This window comes from Canis lupus, chromosome 9 (genome assembly GCF_003254725.2).
Source record: "Canis lupus dingo isolate Sandy chromosome 9, ASM325472v2, whole genome shotgun sequence".
Lineage (NCBI taxonomy): Eukaryota > Metazoa > Chordata > Mammalia > Carnivora > Canidae > Canis > Canis lupus.
Genome location: NC_064251.1, coordinates 16,008,992 through 16,031,350, shown reverse-complemented (window position 1 = coordinate 16,031,350; position 22,359 = coordinate 16,008,992). Strand labels below are relative to the sequence as shown.

The 22,359-nt window shown below is 39.3% G+C and overlaps 1 protein-coding gene and 1 pseudogene across 6 annotated transcripts in view; one reads left to right on the top strand and one right to left on the bottom strand.

Annotated features, from left to right (window-relative positions):
• The window catches only part of EFCAB3 (EF-hand calcium binding domain 3), a 140,891-nt gene that overhangs the window by 52,089 nt on the left and 66,443 nt on the right, over positions 1-22,359 (top strand). For 4 of the 6 annotated variants that reach the window (XM_049114615.1, XM_049114617.1, XM_049114613.1 and 1 more), the window contains exons 2-8: positions 315-368; positions 1,129-1,233; positions 4,558-4,611; positions 10,559-10,663; positions 11,491-11,544; positions 13,035-13,194; positions 20,201-20,284. The gene's annotated coding sequence lies outside the window, so the exon portion shown is untranslated. The remainder of the gene's footprint in view (positions 1-314; positions 369-1,128; positions 1,234-4,557; positions 4,612-10,558; positions 10,664-11,490; positions 11,545-13,034; positions 13,195-20,200; positions 20,285-22,359) is intronic. The other 2 variants (XM_025436611.3, XM_049114616.1) reach the window with 2 other exon arrangements.
• LOC112652932 (spermine synthase-like) lies at positions 2,911-4,156 on the bottom strand (annotated as a pseudogene).

Genomic DNA, 22,359 nt, shown 5'->3' with positions numbered 1-22,359 from the left:
GTAAGCACTAAAAATATCACAGTGGGAGGGAAAACAAATCACAGTGGCCTTCAAGGAAAGTTGAGTGTGTGAACTTTTGTAACTAATACTTTCTATTTAAGGAATGTTTCATCCCCCCAAGTCCCATCTCTAAAATGATTTCACCAAACTGAGAACTGTTTCCACCCTTAAGTTTTATTCCTGGAAGTGAAATAATATGAATTTTTAGAATAAAACACTTAAAAGTCTGTGTTTCTGAATTTATGCATGTTTTACTTAAATTCATTTAAATATCAACAGTACTGCCTGAAACTGAATTTTTCCCTTTCTTCCAGCCAAGGGAAAGGTGTATGTGAACAGATTGATGAAAGAGTTAAGGTTTCTTTAAGGTGAGTAAGAAGCATGATGCAAGGGCAAGTAAAACCGGTCATCAAGCTTTGCTTTTATTTTCAAAAACTCTTACTATTTTACAATTTTCAGATTATTAATCCCACCTACCCCAGCCATTTAAGTCAGTGTTTATTCTTTATATACTTTAAGCACACTATAGTCACCAAAATGTTTTAAATATAGTAACCCAAAAGCAGTGGTTCCCAAATAAAATTGTACATCAGAATCATAAGGGGGAAAATACAGCATTCAAAACACTAGGCCCCTTTCTAGTCATATTGACCTTGAATTTCCAGAGATAGTATCTAGAAACATATGTCCTCAAAAAGTTTCCCAGAGTATTGTGATACAGTAAATCCATGGATTGCTCAACAGATGGCTGGTTGAATGGATGGTTGGATGGATGGATGGATGGATGGATGGATGGATGGATTGATTTATAGTTAATCCATTGATTTAGCAAGTTTTGAATTCTGTGCAAACACACGTATAAAGGCTGATTTTTAGTCTTTGCCTTGACTTACAAATACCCTTAACTCCTTACTATCTTCTCTTAGATATTTTCCTAAAAGTCCTAACGGAATCTCACAGATCAGAATTTAAGAATTTCTGACTTACATACCAAAACCACATTTACTTGGATAGTTTAACTGTTCTTTGCTCTTCATTGTATATGTAGTACTGATATCTAAGCATGACCTAGAATAACCCACTCTACATTACAAATATTTTTCATATCCCATCCCTTTCTCTCCTAAGGGGTGAAGATATCTCCAAATAAGGAAGACATTTTCTTGAAAAACATGGGAATTGATCTTAAGGAGAAAGAAATCAAGGAACTGAAGGATCGCCTACCAGTTGATGGTGAGAGTTTTGAGTGTCAATATATCCCTTAGCCAAACTTTGGACTTGAGGCTAGTCTCAGTTCTGGAATGACTGAAGATAGGATGTATATGAAAAGAAGAAAAAGAAAGAGTGAGTAGGCCTTTATCATAGCTATCAAACTGGCCCAATGGCTATCACTAGGGAAGGATCACCAAGAATCCTGCCCCATATAGATGGCAAGTGTCACTCTTCACAGGAAATGCCAGGATCTAACAGAATACTAAAGATTTTAATCTTTGAGTCCCTATTGCTAATCCAGCATTAAATAGAAATGGCCAACACTACGGTCCTGACACATTCAAGGTACTGTTTTAAGCATTTTACATATATTGTCTTATTAGATCTTGCAAAAAACTCTACAAGTCAGGTTCTATTTTTACCCACGTTTTACATATAAGGAAACTAAGGCACAGAGAAGTCAAGTAGTGTGCCTACTGGAATTTAATTATTTAGTAAACATTTATGGAGCATCAATCTTGTGCAGACCTTTAAACTAATGCTGAGATAATTGGAATACAAATGATTCTTGGTATCTCACCCTTAGGGGAATTTACAATCTTAGGATTATTATTACACATAAAACAAGAGTGTGAACACATTTGAGTAGTGATGGATTACCACCTTGACCAAGTCATAAGTGGAGAAAGAGCATGTCCCATAGGCAGCTTTAAGGTTCCAAACTAAATCTTGCCTATTAGAGCAATAACATCTTTTAAGTACTATCTTAACATTTCAATCCAGTCTTTCTCAAACTTGCAGGTTTACAAACTACTAAAACTGTATCCATTGACTTCTAGTAACTTCAGATTTTGAGAAACAGACTAAAGGAACTAAGTGCATCAATTATGAAAAAGTCTTTCAACTAAGGATAGGTATTGCAAAACAAAAGTTTTGTCATCATACTTGGGAACTTAACTGAATATATCAACATGATGATTATCATGTTGGCAACCTAAGAGCAGCCAGACAAGCATACCAGCATTCTGTCCTTTAAGGGGATCACTTGATGCCAAAGTGATCATAAGCCCAGAGGTAAAATCAGCACTGACAAAATGGAAACATAATTTTTAAATAAAATTTTTTAACTCTTTGTTTTTTCGTCTCATTTATAATTTTAATCAAAGCATTGCTATTCATTTTTTCTTAACTCTTTCTTATAAGCACCAAATTTTATTATTTTTTTTTAGCACCAAATTTTAATATCTAGGTCAATTTTTTTGGGAAAGAAACACCATCAAAGAACTTCCCTCCAGAATAAAACAATGATGTTCATTCCTCCAAACAACTGAATTTGAAGTCTACTGAAACAAAACAAAGAAGCACCCCCCCACACACACACACAGAAAAGTAACAAAAATCACATTCTAGGAGTTCAGTGCATTTAGTAGCCTTTGCTGTGCTGTCTAATCATCCTTCAGCTGACTTTTTTTTTAATTGGAGTTCAATTTGCCAACATATAGCATAACACCCAGTGCTCATCCCAACAAGTGCCCCCCTCAATGCCTGTCACCCAGTCACCCCCACCCCCCCGCCCACCTCCCTTTCTACCACCCCTTCAGCTGACTTTCAAAAAAATTAACACCCTAGCGCATCAAAATATACATTTTCCATTTGCTTTGTTTAAATTAAAAATAATAATTAAAAAAAAAGAAAACTTGAAGGAATTCACAATCAATTGCCTGACTCATTTCTATGTCATGTATAGCCTATGAAGGTCAGGAAGGCTATTTGCAGCACACATGATTAGAAGAGATTGGTCTTCAAGGTTTAGCTTTCTTCCAAACAGTGTAAAATACCCACAATTCCAAGTATGAGGGAACACAGATGATCTCCTTTGAGAATTCCACAGGACAATACAAGTGCCCAAGCTGTTCTTCATAGAGCAACAAGGCTTCTGTCAAATTCACACAGTTACCCTGTGTAAAATATTTCCCATCTTGTTTCAGTACTTTCATTGAGAGGTCAAGAATCAGTCTGAGAAACTCCCATGTGGAATCTTCTTCTGGAGATGTGGAGATTGGAACAGCTGTCAAATCATTAATCACATAATCAAACTCTCTCCCTTCTTTGGCGTACCTCTTCAGTACTGGAATACAGTCTTCTATTAGAACCTGATAGGAGTCTCCTTTAAGATTGTTTAAGACGTCACCACATGTTTTCCGCATGTATTTCTTATATTCATCAATCACCATTTGGTCAATCTCTACCATAGTGACCATCTTTGGTTTCAGTTTGACTATTTCACATAATATGCCCCATCTCCACCCCCCAGAATCAGTACATCTTTGCCACTGTAGTCTTCTTTTCCACTGCCCTTGATGTCCTGGGTAAACGCCAAATCACTCTCCGCCAGATTAACATCCCCACTAAGGATGAGAATATATCCAAACTGCTTCGAGTGTAAAATTTTAGTGTTCTGATAAGGTGAATCTTCATCATACACTACTTCATCTATGTCATACTCAACCAGGCGACCATGAGCAGTGGGCCAGTATCTGTCAATGGCCCCTCCTCGAAGTATGGGTGGTAACTGCTTCACCCGCTCAGTACTGTCCTGACTCAGTCTTTCATTCTTTCTTCCACTTTGTTCAAAAGACTGTTAACTTCTTGGCCTTGCATATCGCCACCATAACTCTGAATCCAACAACACAAATCCATGTGGGTAAATTATCGAATTGGCAAAGCTGCCGTTTTTGTTTATGTAGGTCGAAAGATAACCATGGTCTTGCCAGGTGTACACCAACTCCGTCATCCCTTGCTCCTGGAAAATGAACTGGAGGCCTTTTAGAATGGTCTCGCCATCAGCTCTGGCGCCGAGCTTGAAGTCGAGCATGCTGTGCCGTGCTGCTGCCATAGTGAGGCGAGGCCCTGGGCCATGCCTGGGGCAGGCGGCAGTGGGAGACGTGGGTGGGGGGGGGCACATTGGGATGCGGCCGGTGGGGAGTGGGGCGCGCGGGTGGCCGGGCGAGGAGGAAATAAAATTTTTTAACTCTTTTTTTTTTTTTCTTTTCTTTTTTTTTTTTTTTTTTTTTAATTTTTTAACTCTTAAGACATTTCAGACCCATGCCTGAAAAAGAGTAGCCTAATAAATAATAGATTGTCTTGAAGGAAAAGAGTGCTTTAAACCTTGCTAATGTGTTGTGCTGTATGGATTTTGATAGTGTAAAATACAGGAGCTATATTAATTTAAATTGATGACATGAAAAATAATAAACTTCTAGCAAAAATGTTTTTAAATGGTTGAATTTGGAGTTTCTATTTCAATTTTTCTAAAAATCTTTTTGATGCTTTTTTGCCTTAAAGATAATGGGAAGATTGACTTAAATGTGTTGATGGATGAAGTTAAAAATATTACAGGTGAGCAAGATGTTACAGTGATGAATATATTATATGGTCTTAAGGTTTTATATGGAACTATATTTTTAACACAATAGTGTTTTATCCCTCCATTTATTCACTTAAGAACTGTTTGCTCAGCACTTACTACATGCCAAGCATTGTTCTAGACACTTAGGATTCATCAGCAAACACAGCAAAGATCATTGCTCCCCTGGAGCTTAAATATTAGCAGGGAAACAAGCAATAAACAATTGACATAATAAGTCATTATAAAATATGTTAGAAAGTGATAGATGCTATAGAAAACAATGAAAAGTAGACTGAAGGAGATTGGAAGGGCAAGGCATATTGGAGAAAGAGTCACTTGTGGCTTTAAACAGCTAATCAGGCCTCCTTGAGAAGGTGACATTTGAGCAAATACTTGAAGGAGGTGAGGGTTTTGTCCATGTGGAGACTTCTAGAAAAAGAATTTTAGGAAGAAGGGGCAGGGACTAAGACCCAAAGGCAAGAACGAGCCTGGACTATTCAAGGAACAGCAAGAAGACCAATGTAGCTGAAGCTGAATAAGGAAGGAAAAAAATAATAAGAGATGAGGAGAGGCAGGTGATGAAAGCAAGATTAGTCAGGACTCTGAAAGCTCTGCCAGGATTTAGGCTTTCTTCTGCGAGAAATGGAAAGCCACTGTAGGTTTTAGACCAGAGGCATGATATGATCTGATCTATGCTTTCATCAGATCTTCCTGGATTCTGTGTGGAGAACAGACTCAAGGAGTGGGGGAGGAGTAGTGAGTAGAGCCCTAAAAGGGCTTTTAAAGTAATCCATGTTAGAAATTATGGTGATTCAGGGATCCCTGGGTGGCGCAAAGGTTTGGCGCCTGCCTTTGACCCAGGGCGCGATCCTGGAGACCCGGGATCAAGTCCCACGTCGGGCTCCCGGTGCATGGAGCCTGCTTCTCCCTCTGCCTGTCTCTGCCTCTCTCTCTCTCTGTGACTATCATAAATAAAAAATAAATAAATAAAAGAAATTATGGTGATTCATATCAGGGTAGAAATCAATGAAAATGATAAAAAGTGGCTGGATTCTGAATATATTTTAAAAGGAGTTATTGTGATGATGGATTTTAACTAGACTTCTTGTGGTGGTCATTTCATAATTTATACCAATATCAAACCATTATGTTGTACACCTGAAACTAAAATAATGATATATGTCAATTATATCTCAATTAAAAAAAATAAAAAGAGTCAACAGGATTTCCTCATGGAAACTAGATAGAGGGAGAAGTCAGGGATGACTCTTAAGATTTTTGTCCTGAACAACTGACTGGACAGACTTGCCCTTGGAGCCTGGAGAAAGTTGCCAGAAATACAAGTTTAGTTGGAAGAAAACTAGGAGTTCAGTTTGAGACATTTTAAGATACCTATTAGACTCCGAAATAGAGATATCAGGTAAAAGTTACCAGACAGTCACAAGTTCAAGAGATATCTTAGCTGAAAATATAGAATTGAAAGCCATAGGCATATAGATGGTATTTAAAGCCATGAGATTGAATGAATTCACCAAAGGAGTGAATATATATGAAGAAGGAAAGAGAACTAAAGAGTAATGCTAGAGCACTTCAACATTAAATGTTAAAGCAAAAGAAACCAAGAAGTGACCAGTAAAGTAGGTAGAAAACCAAGAGAATATGGTGTTCTGAAATCCAAATAAGTATACTAGGTCGGGTATCCCCAGACACAAACCCTGAGACAAGGATCATGTATACAGGTAGTTTACATGGGCGGTGAGCCCAGAAAACACAGGACTCTGAAAACTTCAGCAAACTTCAAACTTCAGCAAAGAGAAGTTTCAGGCAGTGAAGAGAGTTTAAGAGAAAATGGTAAGGTAAATATAAATCACAGGGGAGTAGGGAAGTGAAACGTGAATGAAGGCAGCAAATAAAATATGGGTTTATCAGGCAAGTTACCAAGAAGGTAACTGGAACTTAATTCCACTGGAGAATATCTGGGAAATTCTAGGTTACTTTTACACAAACCCCTCTCAGTCATTGGTTGAGAAATGCTCAAGGAGAAGGAGGCAATATTGCTCCACTGGCATTTCTAGCAGTAGAGCATAAGCAGAGTGAGCTCTGGCAACTGAAGAAATCCCTCAGACAAAGAGACACCAGCAATTGAAACTTGGACTAGCATGCATTAACTGGTAAGTGTTGAAGAGAAATGATCCAGGCATCTATAGCATCTGCTACAGGTATAAGCCAGGAAGACAAATCAACAGTCAAACAGATCAATAGGTCAAGTAAGATAAGACCTGAAAAGTGGCCATCGCATGTGGCCACGTTAGTGATCTCAATCACAAAATACCAAAAATATCACAAAATCAGTGATACCAAAAAGAGAAGTTTCAGGTAGTGAGGGTGGAAAGAAGCCTGACTGAAGAGAGTTTAAGAGAAAATGGTAAGGTAAATATAAATCAAAACCATCATGACATACCAACTCACATCAGTTAGAATGGCTAAAATGAACAACTAGGGAAACAACAAATGTTGGTGAAGATACAGAGAAAGGGGAACCCTCTTAGACTGTAAGTGGGAATGCAAACTGGTACAGCCACTCTGGAAAATACTATGGAGGTTCCTCAAAAATCTGAAAATAGAACTACCCCACAATTGCACTACTAGGTATTTATCCAAAAGATATAAACATAGTGATTCAAAGGGGCATATGCACTCCAGTGTATATAACAGCAATGTTGACAATAGCCAAAATAAGGAAAGAGCCCAGATGTCCATCAACAGATGTATGGAGATGATAGATAGATAGATAGATAGATAGATAGATAGATAGATAGATGATAGATACACACACACTAGAATATTACTCAGCCAACAAAAAGAATGAAATCTTGCCATTTGCAATGATGTGGGTGGAACTAGAGGGTATTATGCTAAGCGAAATAAGTCAGTTGGAGAAAGACAAATACCATATGATTTCTTTTGTTTTTTAAAGATTTTATTTATTCATGAGAGAGAGAGCGAGAGAGAGGCAGAGACATAGGCAGAGAGAGAAGCAGGTTCCCGTGGGGATCCTGATGCGGGATTCAATTCCAGGACCCTGGGATCACAACCAGAGCCAAAGACAGAGGCTCAACCACTGAGCCACCCAGGCATCCCAATACCATATGATTTCACCAACAATGTAGAATTTAAGAAATAAAACAGATGAACATAGGGGAACGGAAGGAAAAATAAAATAAGATAAAAACAGAGAGGGAGACAAACCATAAGAGACTTTTAACTATAAGAAATAAACTGAGGGTGGCTGGAGGAGAGGTGCCTGGGGGTATGGGGTAACAGGGTGATGGGCATTAAGGAGGGCACTTGATGCAATGAGCACTAGGTGTTAAATGCAACTGATGAATCACTAAATTCTACCCTTGAAACTAATAATACAGTATATGTTAACTAAATTGAATTCAAGCTAAATTTTTTTTTAAAAAAAGAGAAAATGGGAAGACAGGATTTAGAAAAGGTGTGAATATCTGAGAAATTTTGCTGCAAAGGGGAGCAAAGAAGTGGAACAAAGAGGCAAGTAAGTCGAAAGTGGTGTCAAGAGAAGGCTTTTTTTTAATTAAAGAGATAAAAGAATTTATGATCAAATGGAAGAGGAGGAAGTGGTGGTTTGAAAAGAAAAAAAGTGATATAGTCAGCAAGAAAAGCAGGAAAGTTAATACCTAGCAAAGTGTAGTGTGGTCATCCAGAAGAATTAAGGACTCACCTGAGGTTCATGATCCATTTAAAATGAGAACAGTCAGCACAGTTCACTTTAACACTAATTCAGCTGCCTGGCTGCAGCACAGAGTAAGCACAAACTTGTATTTAAACAGGATTGAGCTTTTGCCAAGTGGATATATTGAAAGCAAGGGCAGAGCAATTTCAATCCAGTCTTTCAAAACTTAAATACACTTAGCACTTTCTTTGCTCACCATTGCTTTTTACTTCTGTTCTTTATTGGGTTCAGTTTCATTCTTCCTGAAGTACATCCGTCTTAGTCATTTCAACAAGAGTTAGTCTTTGAAAATATCTTTATTTTACACTCAGCCTTGAGTCATGCATGCTTTGACTATGTCAAAGACTCCTAGATTATCATTCTACCTAGAACCCTGAAGTGTGCTGCTAGTATCTCCAAAAAGTGTAATGATACTGGTTCCACAAAGTTGAAACTGGATTCATCTATTGCTACAGGGAAGGAACTTCTGACAGCTTTTCAGACTCTCTCTCTCTCTCTCCCTCTCTCTCTTTCCCTCCCTCCCCTGTCCCACCACCCATACATTGGCAGAATTTAATATAGAACCAGCCAGCAAAAGAAAAATGTGGTCTAGAGTCCGAGCCTCAGCATCCCAAAGCAGAGGTTAGAAGGGTAGGATTGGAGCTAAGAGATAATAATTAAACAGCTGAAATAGCCTACCCTTTGGGCTACTCAGCTATGCACCCTTCTACACATATTTGAACTCAACTTCCATATAACAACATAATAACTCTGCATTTCCAAGTTGTAAGAGGCAACTGTCCTTTATACAAATGAAGAGGTCTTCATTCACTCCCCAGAATGCGGAGAAACAAAGTTCTAACAGTCTCTGAGAGAGTCACGCTATCTCTGGGCTATGTTAATTCTCAAATTTAGTTACAGTCCCAACTGAATATTTAACCTAAATTTAAACCTGTAAAGTTAACCTATAATAAATGTGTATTCAAATTTAAAAGGGGAAAAAAGGGAGAAAGAAGAAAATACACACAATATATGTAGATGGACTGTTTTCTGGCCTCTCTTTTTGCTGCTAAAAGTCAGCTGTAAGTCTTCATTGTTTGTTTAGAGTTAATCTCTTTTTCTCTTGTAACTCTTAAGATTATCTCTATCTTTGAAATTCTCATTATCATGTGGCCAAGTGTGGACTTCTTTTCATTTTTCCTACTTGGAACTTATGATTCCTGAAACTGAACATTTATGCCTCTCATCAAGTTTTAGAATCTCTCAGACCTCATGTTTCACATATTGCCTCTCTTTTGGAAACTCCTAGTACATGTTTGTTGAACCTTCTCATTCTGCTCTTCATGTCTTTCTTTCCATATTTTCCCTATTTTTATGTTTTTGGCTTTTCTTAAACCTCTCTTCCAGTTTGCTGTCTCTACAACTGTGCAATAGGTATATTTTTATTTCTAAATATTGTTTTAGTTCTTTTCCAAATTGGCCCATTCTTTTCCCTGACTTCTTGTTCTTATGCTTTCTATGCTTTCTTTTCTCTTCGGTGGATTTTTAGATATGTGATTTCAAATATATCCCCAATCTGATATGCCCAGCTTACAGTGTAATCATGTAAATATAAATTTTTTTTACATTTACATGAAAATTTTTACAGAGAACCAGGTTTTATTGTCATTTTTAAAACTAGTCCCATTATCCAGGTAAAAGAAGAAGAGGAAGGGGAAGGGAAAGGGCACAGGGAGGCTTAGAGGAGGGGAAGGAGAAGAGGGAAAAGAGAGAAAATACAGATATTACATTAGTGATTGAATAGTTATTCATCAAACACATCTAAATCCCTGTTTTATTGATTATATATGAAATTGTCTTACATTGAGGATATCCTCTTAGGTTAAAAAAAATTCTGACTCCCGGGGCACCTGGGTAGCTCAGTGGTTGAGCATCTGCCTTTGGCTCAGGTCATGATCCCGGGGTCCTGGGATCAAGTCTCGCATCAGGCTCCCTAAAGGGAGCCTGCTTCTCCCTCTGCTTATGTCTCTGCCTCTCTGTGTGCATCGCTCATGAATAAATAAATAAATAAAATCTTTAAAAAAAAAAAGATTTTCTAACTCCCTTCTTGATTCTGAATAGCTAAACAAGGCTTCATTATGCCTAGCTCTTCCCCTGTACCTGAGAAGGATGTTTCATTATGTATGTATTTCTTACCAAAGGAGAGAAGATTCCTACTGAGGACCTGAAAAATGTTCTAAAAGACATGGGAATAGAGATTACAAACAAGGAACATAAAAAGCTTCTGAAAACTCTGCCAGTTTCTGGTAAGCATTGAAGTTCTACTTCACTGATACCTAAAAACTTACTCATTTGACAAATAGTTATTGAAAATCTGTTCTGTGCATGGCACTATCCTAAACTCTGGGAGAACAAGGACCATGTTTGCAATGACTATGTATCCTCATGGAAGGTTTCTTTTAAGGTTTCATATTAGAAATTTTACTATTTGGTGGCTCAGTCAGTTAAGTGGCTAACTCTTGGTTTCAGTTCAGGTCATGACCTCGGGCCCTGGGACTGAGCCCTAAGTGAGGCTCCACACTCAGCAGGGAGTCTGCTTGAGGGTTCTCTCTCTCCCTCCCCCTCTGCCCATCCTCCTGCTCATGTGCTCTCTCTTGCTTTCTCTCTCTGTCTCTCTAAAACAAGTAAATAAATCTCATTTTTTTAAAAAAAGAAAGAATTCTACTGTTTGAAACATTTTATGTCAATTAAAAACATTTTTTTAAAAGACTCAATCCTAGCATTTAAAAAAATTCTGTTCTTATTATTTAAAGAACTGGGACCTCTTCAGTCAGAGGTCCTATCATAAGACAAACGTGTTCTTTTGTTCCTTTTGGGGAAATCTAAGGTCTAAGCCGGAAGAAGATGAAAGGGCAGGAAAGCTGAACAAAGAAAAGGTGAAGTCAAACTGGGGAAGAGAAAATGAGAAAGAAAAAGCTGTGTGTATTCAGCAAACTAGCTACTAACAATAGCCTTGTATACTTTGCATTTCATTGAAAATGAATTGTGATAAATTTCTAAATTTTCCCTTTCTGAAAGTAAACACTTTAATTTCTATGAATCACCAAAAACTCAGTAATGTTTTATCTTACAGCTGATAAAAAGGTGTTTGAGAAAGAATTACTGGAGGGTGTGAAATCTTTCAAAGGTAAGTGAGGAAAAGGATAAGGACAATAAAATCAAATTGTCGTAACTATTTTTTCTGATAAACATTTTACTCAACAAATATCCAGGTCTCTACTGTGTGTTAGGTACTTGAGAAAAATCTGGAATATATAAAGTACCATACAGAAAAAAATGCAATTACCCATAATCCCAGGTAATAGTACCTTTTTTATTATAGCTCTCTCTATTCTTTTCTTCTGTGTATATGTATGTATAGATAATAAAACTCCTAGGGTATATTTTATGTAACCTACACTTAATCCTAAAATTTGAGTGTAAGAATTCCACCATGCCAAAAACTTCTTTATAGGGAATCCCTGGGTGGCTCAGCAGTTTAGCGCCTGCCTTTGGCCCAGGGCATGATCCTGGAGTCCCGGGATGGAATCCCACATCAGGCTACCTTCATGGAGCCTGCTTCTCCCTCTGCCTGTGTCTCTGCCTCTCTCTCTCTCTGTGTCTTTCATAAATAAATAAATAAATAAAATCTTAAAAAAAAAAGAAGAAACTGATTTTAAAAAATAAAACTTCTTTATAAACACCATTTTAAAAAAAGATTTTATTTATTTATTTATTCATGAGAGACAGAGAGAGAGGCAGAGACACAGGCAGAGGGAGAAGCAGGCTCCATGCAGGAAGCCTGATGTAGGACTCGATCCCTTGACCCCAGGGCCTGAGCCAAAGGCAAACCCTCAACCTCTGAGCCACTCAGGCGTCCCAATATAAACACTATTTTTAATGACTCTATCATCAGGTTGTATTTATAATTAATCATTCCTTTTTTATTAAACACTTAGGTAGTCTCCAGTGTTTTGGTCTTATATATCTGTGATCTTTGTCCAACTTTAAGCCATTTTCTTTGCATAGATTCTTCTGGTAGATCCTGTAAATCTTACCATGTTTAAGGCTGTGATATATACAAATGGATAAAAATACTGGTTCCCATTATGCCCGGGCCACAATAAATTATTTTCACATTTTTTGATCCTTGCCAATTTGATAAATGAAAAATGGAATCTAATTAATGTTTAGATTTTTTGTTATCAATGAAGTTAAAAACTGTTTTTATATCATTGTCTTTCAGTCTTTTAATTATTCGTTCCTGCCTTTTGCCCATTATCATATTAGAATATGAGATTTTTCCTTTTTTTTTTTTTTTTTAATGATAGGCACACAGTGAGAGAGAGAGAGACAGAGACACAGGCAGAGGGAGAAGCAGGCTCCATGCACCGGGAGCCCGACGTGGGATTCGATCCCGGATCTCCAGGATCGCGCCCTGGGCCAAAGGCAGGCGCCAAACCGCCGCGCCACCCAGGGATCCCAGTTTTTTCCTATTAATTTGAGTGTCCTCTTTATAAATTAAAGATATTAGCACAATTGTCATAGCTACAGAAAATATTTTCACAGTTGGTTATTTGTACTTATACTTTATTATGTTGTATTTTTTACAACAATTTATTGAAATGTATTTTACAGAAGAGGGGCAGGCGGCGGAAGAGTAGGGTCTCCAAATCACCTGTCCCCACCAAATTACCTAGATAACCTTCAAATCATCCTGAAAATCTACGAATTCAGCCTGAGAATTAGAGAGAACAGCTGAAACGCTACAGTGAGAAGAGTTCGCGCTTCTATCAAGGTAGGAAGACCGGGGAAAAGAAATAAAGAAACAAAAGGCCTCCAAGGGGGAGGGGCCCCGCAAGGAGCCGGGCTGAGGCCGGGGCGAGTGTCCCCAGGACAGGAGAGCCCCGTCCTGGAAAAGCAGGAGCTGCACCAACCTTCCCGGGCGGAAAGGGGCTCGCGGGGAGTTAGAGCAGGACCCCAGGAGGGCGGGGATGCCCTCGGGCTCCCTGGGACACTAACAGACACCTGCTCGCCCAGGAGAGTGCGCCGAGCTCCCTAAGGGCTGCAGCGCGCGGCGGGACCCGGAGCAGCTCGGAGGGGCTCGGGCGGGGGCTCCGCGGAGGGGGCTGTGGGCCGGGAGCGAATCCAACAGCGCAGACCCGGAGCACAGGGCGCCGGGACACAGCCCAGGATCCAGCCTCCCCCCGGGACAGGCAGAGGCCCAGAGGGCCCAGGACCGCAAGGAGGCCCCTGCCCTGAGCTGAGCAGATCAGCGACCCCGCCCTGGAGCCTCCAGGCCCTGCAGACGGAGTAGTTCCTGCGGGAGCTGAATCCAGGTTTCCAGAGCTACAGCAACCACTGGGGTTGTTCCTCCTGCGGCCTCACGGGGTAAACAACACCCACTGAGCCCTGAACCAGGCAGGGGGCAGAGCAGCTCCCCCAAGTGTTCACACCTGAAAATCAGCACAACAGGTCCCTCCCCCAGAAGACCAGCTAGATGAACAAGTTCCAGGGGAAGTCAAGGGACTTAAAGTATACAGAATCAGAAGATACTCACTCCCCCGTGTTTGTTTGTTTTTTTCTTTTGGATTTCTGATTGTTTCCCACACTCTTTTCTTTTTTCACCTTTCTTTCTTTTTCTTTTGCTTTTTCTTCTCTTTTTTCCTTTTTTTCTTCCATTTTTCTTTTTTCTTTTTCTCTTTTCTTTCCTTCTCTCTCTCTTTTTCTCCTTTTCCCAATACAACTTGTTTTTGGCCATTCTGCACTGAGCAAAATGACTAGAAGGAAAACCTCACCTTAAAAGAAAGAATCAGAAACAGTCCTCTCTCCCACAGAGTTACAAAATCTGGATTACAATTCAAAGTCAGAAAGCCAATTCAGAAGCACTATTATACAGCTACTGGTGGCTCTAGAAAAAAGCATAAAGGACTCAAGAGACTTCATGACTGCAGAATTTAGATCCAATCAGGCAGAAATTAAAAATCAATTGAATGAGATGCAATCCAAACTAGAAGTCCTAACAACGAAGGTTAACGACGTGGAAGAACGAGTGAGTGACATAGAAGACAAGTTGATGGCAAAGAGGGAAACTGAGGAAAAAAGAGACAGACAACTAAAAGACCATGAAGACAGATTAAGGGAAATAAATGACGGCCTGAGGAAGAAAAACCTACGTTTAATTGGGGTTCCCAAGGGCGCCGAAAGGGCCAGAGGGCCAGAATATGTATTTGAACAAATCCTAGCTGAAAACTTTCCTAATCTGGGAAGGGAAACAGGCATTCAGATCCAGGAAATAGAGAGATCCCCCCCTAAAATCAATAAAAACCGTTCAACACCTCGACATTTAATAGTGAAGCTTGCAAATTCCAAAGATAAAGAGAAGATCCTTAAAGCAGCAAGAGACAAGAAATCCCTGACTTTTATGGGGAGGAGTATTAGGGTAACAGCAGACCTCTCCACAGAGACCTGGCAGGCCAGAAAGGGCTGGCAGGATATATTCAGGGTCCTAAATGAGAAGAACATGCAACCAAGAATACTTTATCCAGCAAGGCTCTCATTCAAAATGGAAGGAGAGATAAAGAGCTTCCAAGACAGGCAGCAACTGAAAGAATATGTGACCTCCAAACCAGCTCTGCAAGAAATTTTAAGGGGGCCTCTTAAAATTCCCCTTTAAGAAGAAGTTCAGTGGAACAATCCACAAAAACAAGGACTGAATAGATATCATGATGACACTAAACTCATATCTGTCAATAGTAACTCTGAACATGAACGGGCTTAATGACCCCTTCAAAAGACGCAGGGTGTCAGACTGGATAAAAAAGCAGGATCCATATTTGCTGTCTACAAGAGACTCATTTTAGACAGAAGGACACATACAATCTGAAAATAAAAGGTTGGAGAACCATTTTCCTTTCAAATGGTCCTCAAAAGAAAGCAGGGGTAGCCATCCTTATATCAGATAAACTAAAATTTACCCTGAAGACTGTAGGGAGAGATGAAGAGGGACACTATCTCATACTTAAAGGATCTATCCAACAAGAGGACTTAACAATCCTCAATATATATGCCCCGAATGTGGGAGCTGCCAAATATTTAAACCAATTAATAACCAAAGTGAAGAAATACTTAGATAATATACACTTATACTTGGTGACTTCAATCTAGCTCTTTCTACCCTCAATAGGTCTTCTAAGCACAACATCTCCAAAGAAACGAGAGCTTTAAATGATACACTGGACCAGATGGATTTCACAGATATCTACAGAACTTTACGTACACATGCAACTGAATACACATTCTTCTCAAGTGCACATGGAACTTTCTCCAGAATAGACCACATACTGGGTCACAAATCGGGTCTGAACCGATACCAAAAGATTGGGATCGTCCCCTGCATATTCTCAGACCATAATGCCTTGAAATTAGAACTAAATCACAACAAGAAGTTTGGAAGGACCTCAAGCACGTGGAGGTTAAGGACCATCCTGCTAAAAGATGAAAGGGTCAACCAGGAAATTAAGGAAGAATTAAAAAGATTCATGGAAACTAATGAGAATGAAGATACAACCATTCAAAATCTTTGGGATGCAGCAAAAGCAGTCCTAAGGGGGAAATACATCGCAATACAAGCATCCATTCAAAAACTGGAAAAAACTCAAATACAAAAGCTAACCTTACACATAAAGGAGCTAGAGAAACAACAGCAGATGGACCCCACGCCCAGCAGAAGAAGAGAGTTAATTAAAATTTGAGCAGAACTCAATGAAATCGAGACCAGAAGAACTGTGGAACAGACCAACAGAACCAGGAGTTGGTTCTTTGAAAGAATTAATAAGATAGATAAACCATTAGCCAACTTTATTAAAAAGAAGAGAGGGGGATCCCTGGGTGGCGCAGCGGTTTGGCGCCTGCCTTTGGCCCACGGCGTGATCCTGGAGACCCGGGATCGAATCCCACATCGGGCTCCCGGTGCATGGAGCCTGCTTCTTCCTCTGCCTGTGTCTCTGCCTCTCTCTCTCTCTCTGTGACTATCATAAATAAATAAAAATTAAAAAAAAGAATAAAAGATAAAAATCATGAACTAACCATTATCTAACCTCACATCCTCTTAAAATATTTAAAAAAAAAAAAAGAAGAAGAAGAGAGAGGAGACTCAAATTAATAAAATCATGAATGAGAAAGGAGAGATCACTACCAACACCAAGGAAATACAAACGATTTTAAAAACATATTATGAACAGCTATACGCCAATAAATTAGGCAATCTGGAAGAAATGGATGCATTCCTGGAAAGCCACAAACTACCAAAACTGGAACAGGAAGAAATAGAAAACCTGAACAGGCCAATAACCAGGGAGGAAATTGAAGCAGTCATCAAAAACCTCCCAAGACACAAGAGTCCAGGGCCAGATGGCTTCCCAAGGGAATTCTATCAAACGTTTAAAGAAGAAACCATACCTATACTACTAAAGCTGTTTGGAAAGATAGAAAGAGATGGAGTACTTCCAAATTCGTTCTATGAGGCCAGCATCACCTTAATTCCAAAAACAGACAAAGACCCCACCAAAAAGGAGAATTACAGACCAATATCCCTGATGAACATGGATGCAAAAATTCTCAACAAGGTACTAGCCAATAGGATCCAACAGCACATTAAGAAAATTATTCACCATGACCAAGTAGGATTTATCCCCAGGACACAAGGCTGGTTCAACACTCGTAAAACAATCAATGTGATTCATCATATCAGCAAGAGAAAAACCAAGAACCATAGGATCCTCTCATTAGATGCAGAGAAAGCATTTGACAAAATACAGCATCCATTCCTGATCAAAACTCTTCAGAGTGGGGATCCCTGGGTGGCGCAGCGGTTTAGCGCCTGCCTTTGGCCCAGGGCGCGATCCTGGAGACCCGGGATCGAATCCCACGTTGGGCTCCCGGTGCATGGAGCCTGCTTCTCCCTCTGCCTATGTCTCTGCCTCTCTCTCTGTGACTATCATAAATAAATAAAAATTAAAAAAAAACACTCTTCAGAGTGTAGGGATAGAGGGAACTTTCCTCGACATCTTAAAAGCCATCTACGAAAAGCCCACAGCAAATATCATTCTCAATGGGGAAGCACTGGGAGCCTTTCCCCTAAGATCAGGAACAAGACAGGGATGTCCACTCTCACCACTGCTGTTCAACATAGTACTGGAAGTCCTAGCCTCAGCAATCAGACAACAAAAAGACATTGAAGGCATTCAAATTGGCAAAGAAGAAGTCAAACTCTCCCTCTTCGCCGATGACATGATACTCTACATAGAAAACCCAAAAGCCTCCACCCCAAGATTGCTAGAACTCATACAGCAATTTGGCAGCGTGGCAGGATACAAAATCAATGCCCAGAAGTCAGTGGCATTTCTATACACTAACAATGAGACTGAAGAAAGAGAATTTAAGTAGTCAATCCCATTTACAATTGCACCCCAAAGCATAAGATACCTAGGAATAAACCTAACCAAACCGGTAAAGGATCTATACCCTCAAAACTATAGAACACTTCTGAAAGAAATTGAGGAAGACACAAGGAGATGAAAAAATATTCCATGCTCATGGATTGGCAGAATTAATATTGTGAAAATGTCAATGTTAACCAGGGCAATTTACACATTTAATGCAATCCCTATCAAAATACCATGGACTTTCTTCAGAGAGTTAGAACAAATTATTTTAAGATTTGTGTAGAATCAGAAAAGACCCCGAATAGCCAGGGGAATTTTAAAAAAGAAAACCAAAGCTGGGGGCATCACAATGCCAGATCAGGTTGTACTACAAAGCTGTGGTCATCAAGACAGTGTGGTACTGGCACAAAAACAGACACATAGATCAATGGAACAGAATAGAGAATCCAGAAGTGGACCCTCAACTTTATGGTCAACTAATATTCGATAAAGGAGGAAAGACTATCCATTGGAAGAAAGACAGTCTCTTCAATAAATGGTGCTGGGAAAATTGGACATCCACATGCAGAAGAATGAAACTAGACCACTCTCTTTCACCATACACAAAGATAAACTCAAAATGGATGAAAGATCTAAATGTGAGACAAGATTCCATCAAAATCCTAGAGAAGAACACAGGCAACACCCTTTTTGAACTCGACCACAGTAACTTCTTGCAAGATACATCCACGAAGGCAAAAGAAACAAAAGCAAAAATGAACTATTGGGACTTCATCAAGACAAGAAGCTTTTGCACAGCAAAGGATACAGTCAACAAAACTAAAAGACAACCTACAGAATGGGAGAAGATATTTGCAAATGACGTATCAGATAAAGGGCTAGTTTCCAAGATCTATAAAGAACTTCTTAAACTCAACACCAAAGAAACAAACAATCCAATCATGAAATGGGCAAAAGACATGAAGAGAAATCTCACAGAGGAAGACATAGACATGGCCAACATGCACATGAGAAAATGCTCTGCATCACTTGCCATCAGGGAAATAAAAATCAAAACCACAATGAGATCCCACCTCACACCAGTGAGAATGGGGAAAATTAAGGCAGGAAACAAATGTTGGAGAGGATGCGGAGAAAAGGGAACCCTCTTACACACTGTTGGTGGGAATGTGAAATGGTGCAGCCACTCTGGAAAACTGTGTGGAGGTTCCTCAAAGAGTTAAAAATAGACCTGCCCTACGACCCAGCAATTGCACTGTTGGAGATTTACCCCAAAGATACAGATGCAGTGAAACGCCGGGACACCTGCACCGTGATGTTTCTAGCAGCAATGTCCACAATAGCCAAACTGTGGAAGGAGCCTCGGTGTCCATCGAAAGATGACTGGATAAAGAAGATGTGGTTGGGGATCCCTGGGTGGCGCAGCGGCTTGGCGCCTGCCTTTGGCCCAGGGCGCGATCCTGGAGACCCGGGATCGAATCCCACATCGGGCTCCCGGTGCATGGAGCCTGCTTCTCCCTCTGCCTGTGTCTCTGCCTCTCTCTATGAATCTCTCTGTGTCTCTCATGGATAAATGAATAAAAATCTTTAAAAATAAATAAAGTGTATAATTCAGTGGTTTTTAGTATATTAACAATTGCATGACCATCAGCACTATAAATTTAGAACATTTTCATCACCCTAAAAAGATACTATCTCCATTAGCCATCACTCCTCATTCCCCACAGCCCTCCCAGACTAAAAAACCACAAATCTACTCTCTGTCCATTATGTTGTATTTTGATACACATTTTTAATTTTTGTGTATTTAATTATGTCAGTCATTCCTTCTATGATTTCTTCTTTTTTCGTATTTAGAAAGTCCCTTACTATCTAGATAGCATATAAAACTTATATATATTTTATCTTTGATTTCCTAAGATTTCACTTTCTTCATTTATTATTTAACTCATCTGAAATTGACTCTGTAAGTCCTCCTATTTTATAGTGATTTGATCAAAACTACACCAATAGTTTTCAGTCATTTTGCCTCATTAACTCGAATTTTTCGTTATGTATAATTATATTAAGAAGGCAATTTGTTGTTACTGTAGGGAGTTTCAAATCTTACTTTTTGGCCAGAATAACATGATATGGTTTTGTCTTTGCCTAATTTACCAGTAGCCAAACTTGTTCTTTACTTTATTTCTCTCTTGTATAAACTTCTCTCAAAAGTTTAGTTATAGTATCATGTGCTCTTCCTGACTCCCACACAAGTTAATGTAAAGAGCTTCTTTTGCTCTCATTTCTAGGTAAGGTTGATGGCCTGGTTTTTCATTTTGTGACATCCTTATCTACTTTTTTCTTTCCTGACTCTAGCTAGGAAATGTTCTACAAAATACTGGGTTCAGACTTGAGAAAACGAAATCCAGGACCTGCAGAGTCACCTACTCCCAGTTATTGGTGAGCATTTTAAGATTCCTTGGTCTGGGGCACCTGGTTGGCATAGTCAATAGAACATGAAACTCTTAGCCTCAGAGACATGAGTTCAAGCCCCATGTTTGTTGTGGAGCCTGATAGATAGATAGATAGATAGATAGATAGATAGATAGATAGATACATACATACATACATACATACATACATACATACCTTTATCCTGTAGATAATGACTAGTCTACCTCTCTCCAGCAGAGAGAGAAAAAACAGGGGCAGAGAGGTTGCTGCCAAGGTCCAGATGATAAGGGTCTTTATTAAGGAACTGCACTGGTGATAGAAGGGGAGGGCCGATGGGACGTGGTAGGTTAAAGAGAGAGGGATACTAGAAGTGTGAAGCAGAAGTTCATAGCTTATATGATTGGCATAAACACACACACACAAGCGGGGTGGAGGAGAAACAGAAAAAGGAGCAAAATGAAGACAAAAAAGTTTAGAATAGGGGTGCCTGGGGTGACTCAGTCAGTTAAGCACCTTAACTCGGTTTCAGCTCAGGTCTTGATCTCAGGGTTCTGTGATCAAGCTCCAAAACAGACTCCTTGCTCAGCAGGAAGACTGCTTCTTTCTCTCCCTCTGACCCTCCCTCCCCTGCTCAAGCTCTTGCTTTCTCTCACTTTCTCTCTCTCAAATGAATAAATTTCTTAATTTTTTTTAAATCACATTTGTTAATATCACCACCAATCCAGTCAAAAAAGTGTTTAAGTATTAGGAACCTATCAAGTCATAGGGTGGATATAAGATCTTCTAAATTTAAATTTTCATTTGAAAACTCAGACTCTACCATTAAATATCTACTGTCAGTTGTTTTCTTACAATAACAGGCTCACTTTGTTCATTTTCAGGAAGATGCTTCACAAATACCAAATACTCTGAACACCTGGATTTTGTCCATTTTTGCAAATGAAAATAATGTTTATGAAAAAAGCAGCTACTTTGCTTGAGACTCAAACAATCACACAAGTTCTTTTTCTCAAGAAATCATTGTATTTTAGTATGTGACTGATGTGCTTTATACAAACTTTTCAGTTCGTTATACAGAATATTTAAAAATGTGTTCTCAAGGGTTAGGATGTAATAAAATAAATAACTTTTGCTATATTATCAGGAACATTCTTTTTTTTAAAGAGTTTATTTATTTATTCATGAGGGATGTGGAGGGGGCGGGCAGAGAGAGAGGCAGTCTCCATACAGGGAGCCTGGTGCAAGACTTGATCCCGGGACTCCAGGATCACGCCCTGGACGGAAGGCAGGCACTAAACCACTGAGCCACCCAGAGATCCCCTATCAGGAACATTCTTTTTTTATATATATAAATTTATACTTTATTGGTGTTCAATTTGCCAAAATATAGAATAACACCCAGTGCTCATCCCATCAAGTGCCCCCGTCACCCAGTCACCCCCACTCCCTGCCCACCTCCTCTTCCCCCACCCCTAGTTCGTTTCCCAGAGTTAGGAGTCTCCCATGTTCTGTCTCCCTTTCTGATATTTCCGACTCATTTTTTCTATCAGGAATATTCTTAAGTGAAACTGACATTCTTTTACTACAAGCATGTACAGTGAAGAACACAATGACTGCAAGTACATTTGTTGCCATGGCCTTGATTTATGCACAGATGCCAGCAGTTTCACCCACCACTGCTTTTGCATCATCAGTGCAAATGTCAAAAGTGTAAAAGACAAAGGGTATTGGGTGACTCCAGAGGTCCCTGGATCACACTTTGAGAACTGTGGCTCTAACCATCTCAGCCTTCTACTCAGTGCAATAGAACTAGGCCTGAAAGAAGGAAAACTAACATTTGGGATGGACCTGACTTCAAACAAACAAAACATTCCATTCATCATAACATTCTAAAGATTTTTAATAGCTCATAAAGTAAAAAAAGAAGCTATATTAATTGAATAGATATATACTTAAAGCTCAGACTTTTTGTTATATGTTTCTGTGGATTGAAAATATAATAAAAATTTTAGAATAAAACATGGACAATTATTGGTATTTCATACACCAAATCTTTATTTAGGAATTTTATATAGGGGCAC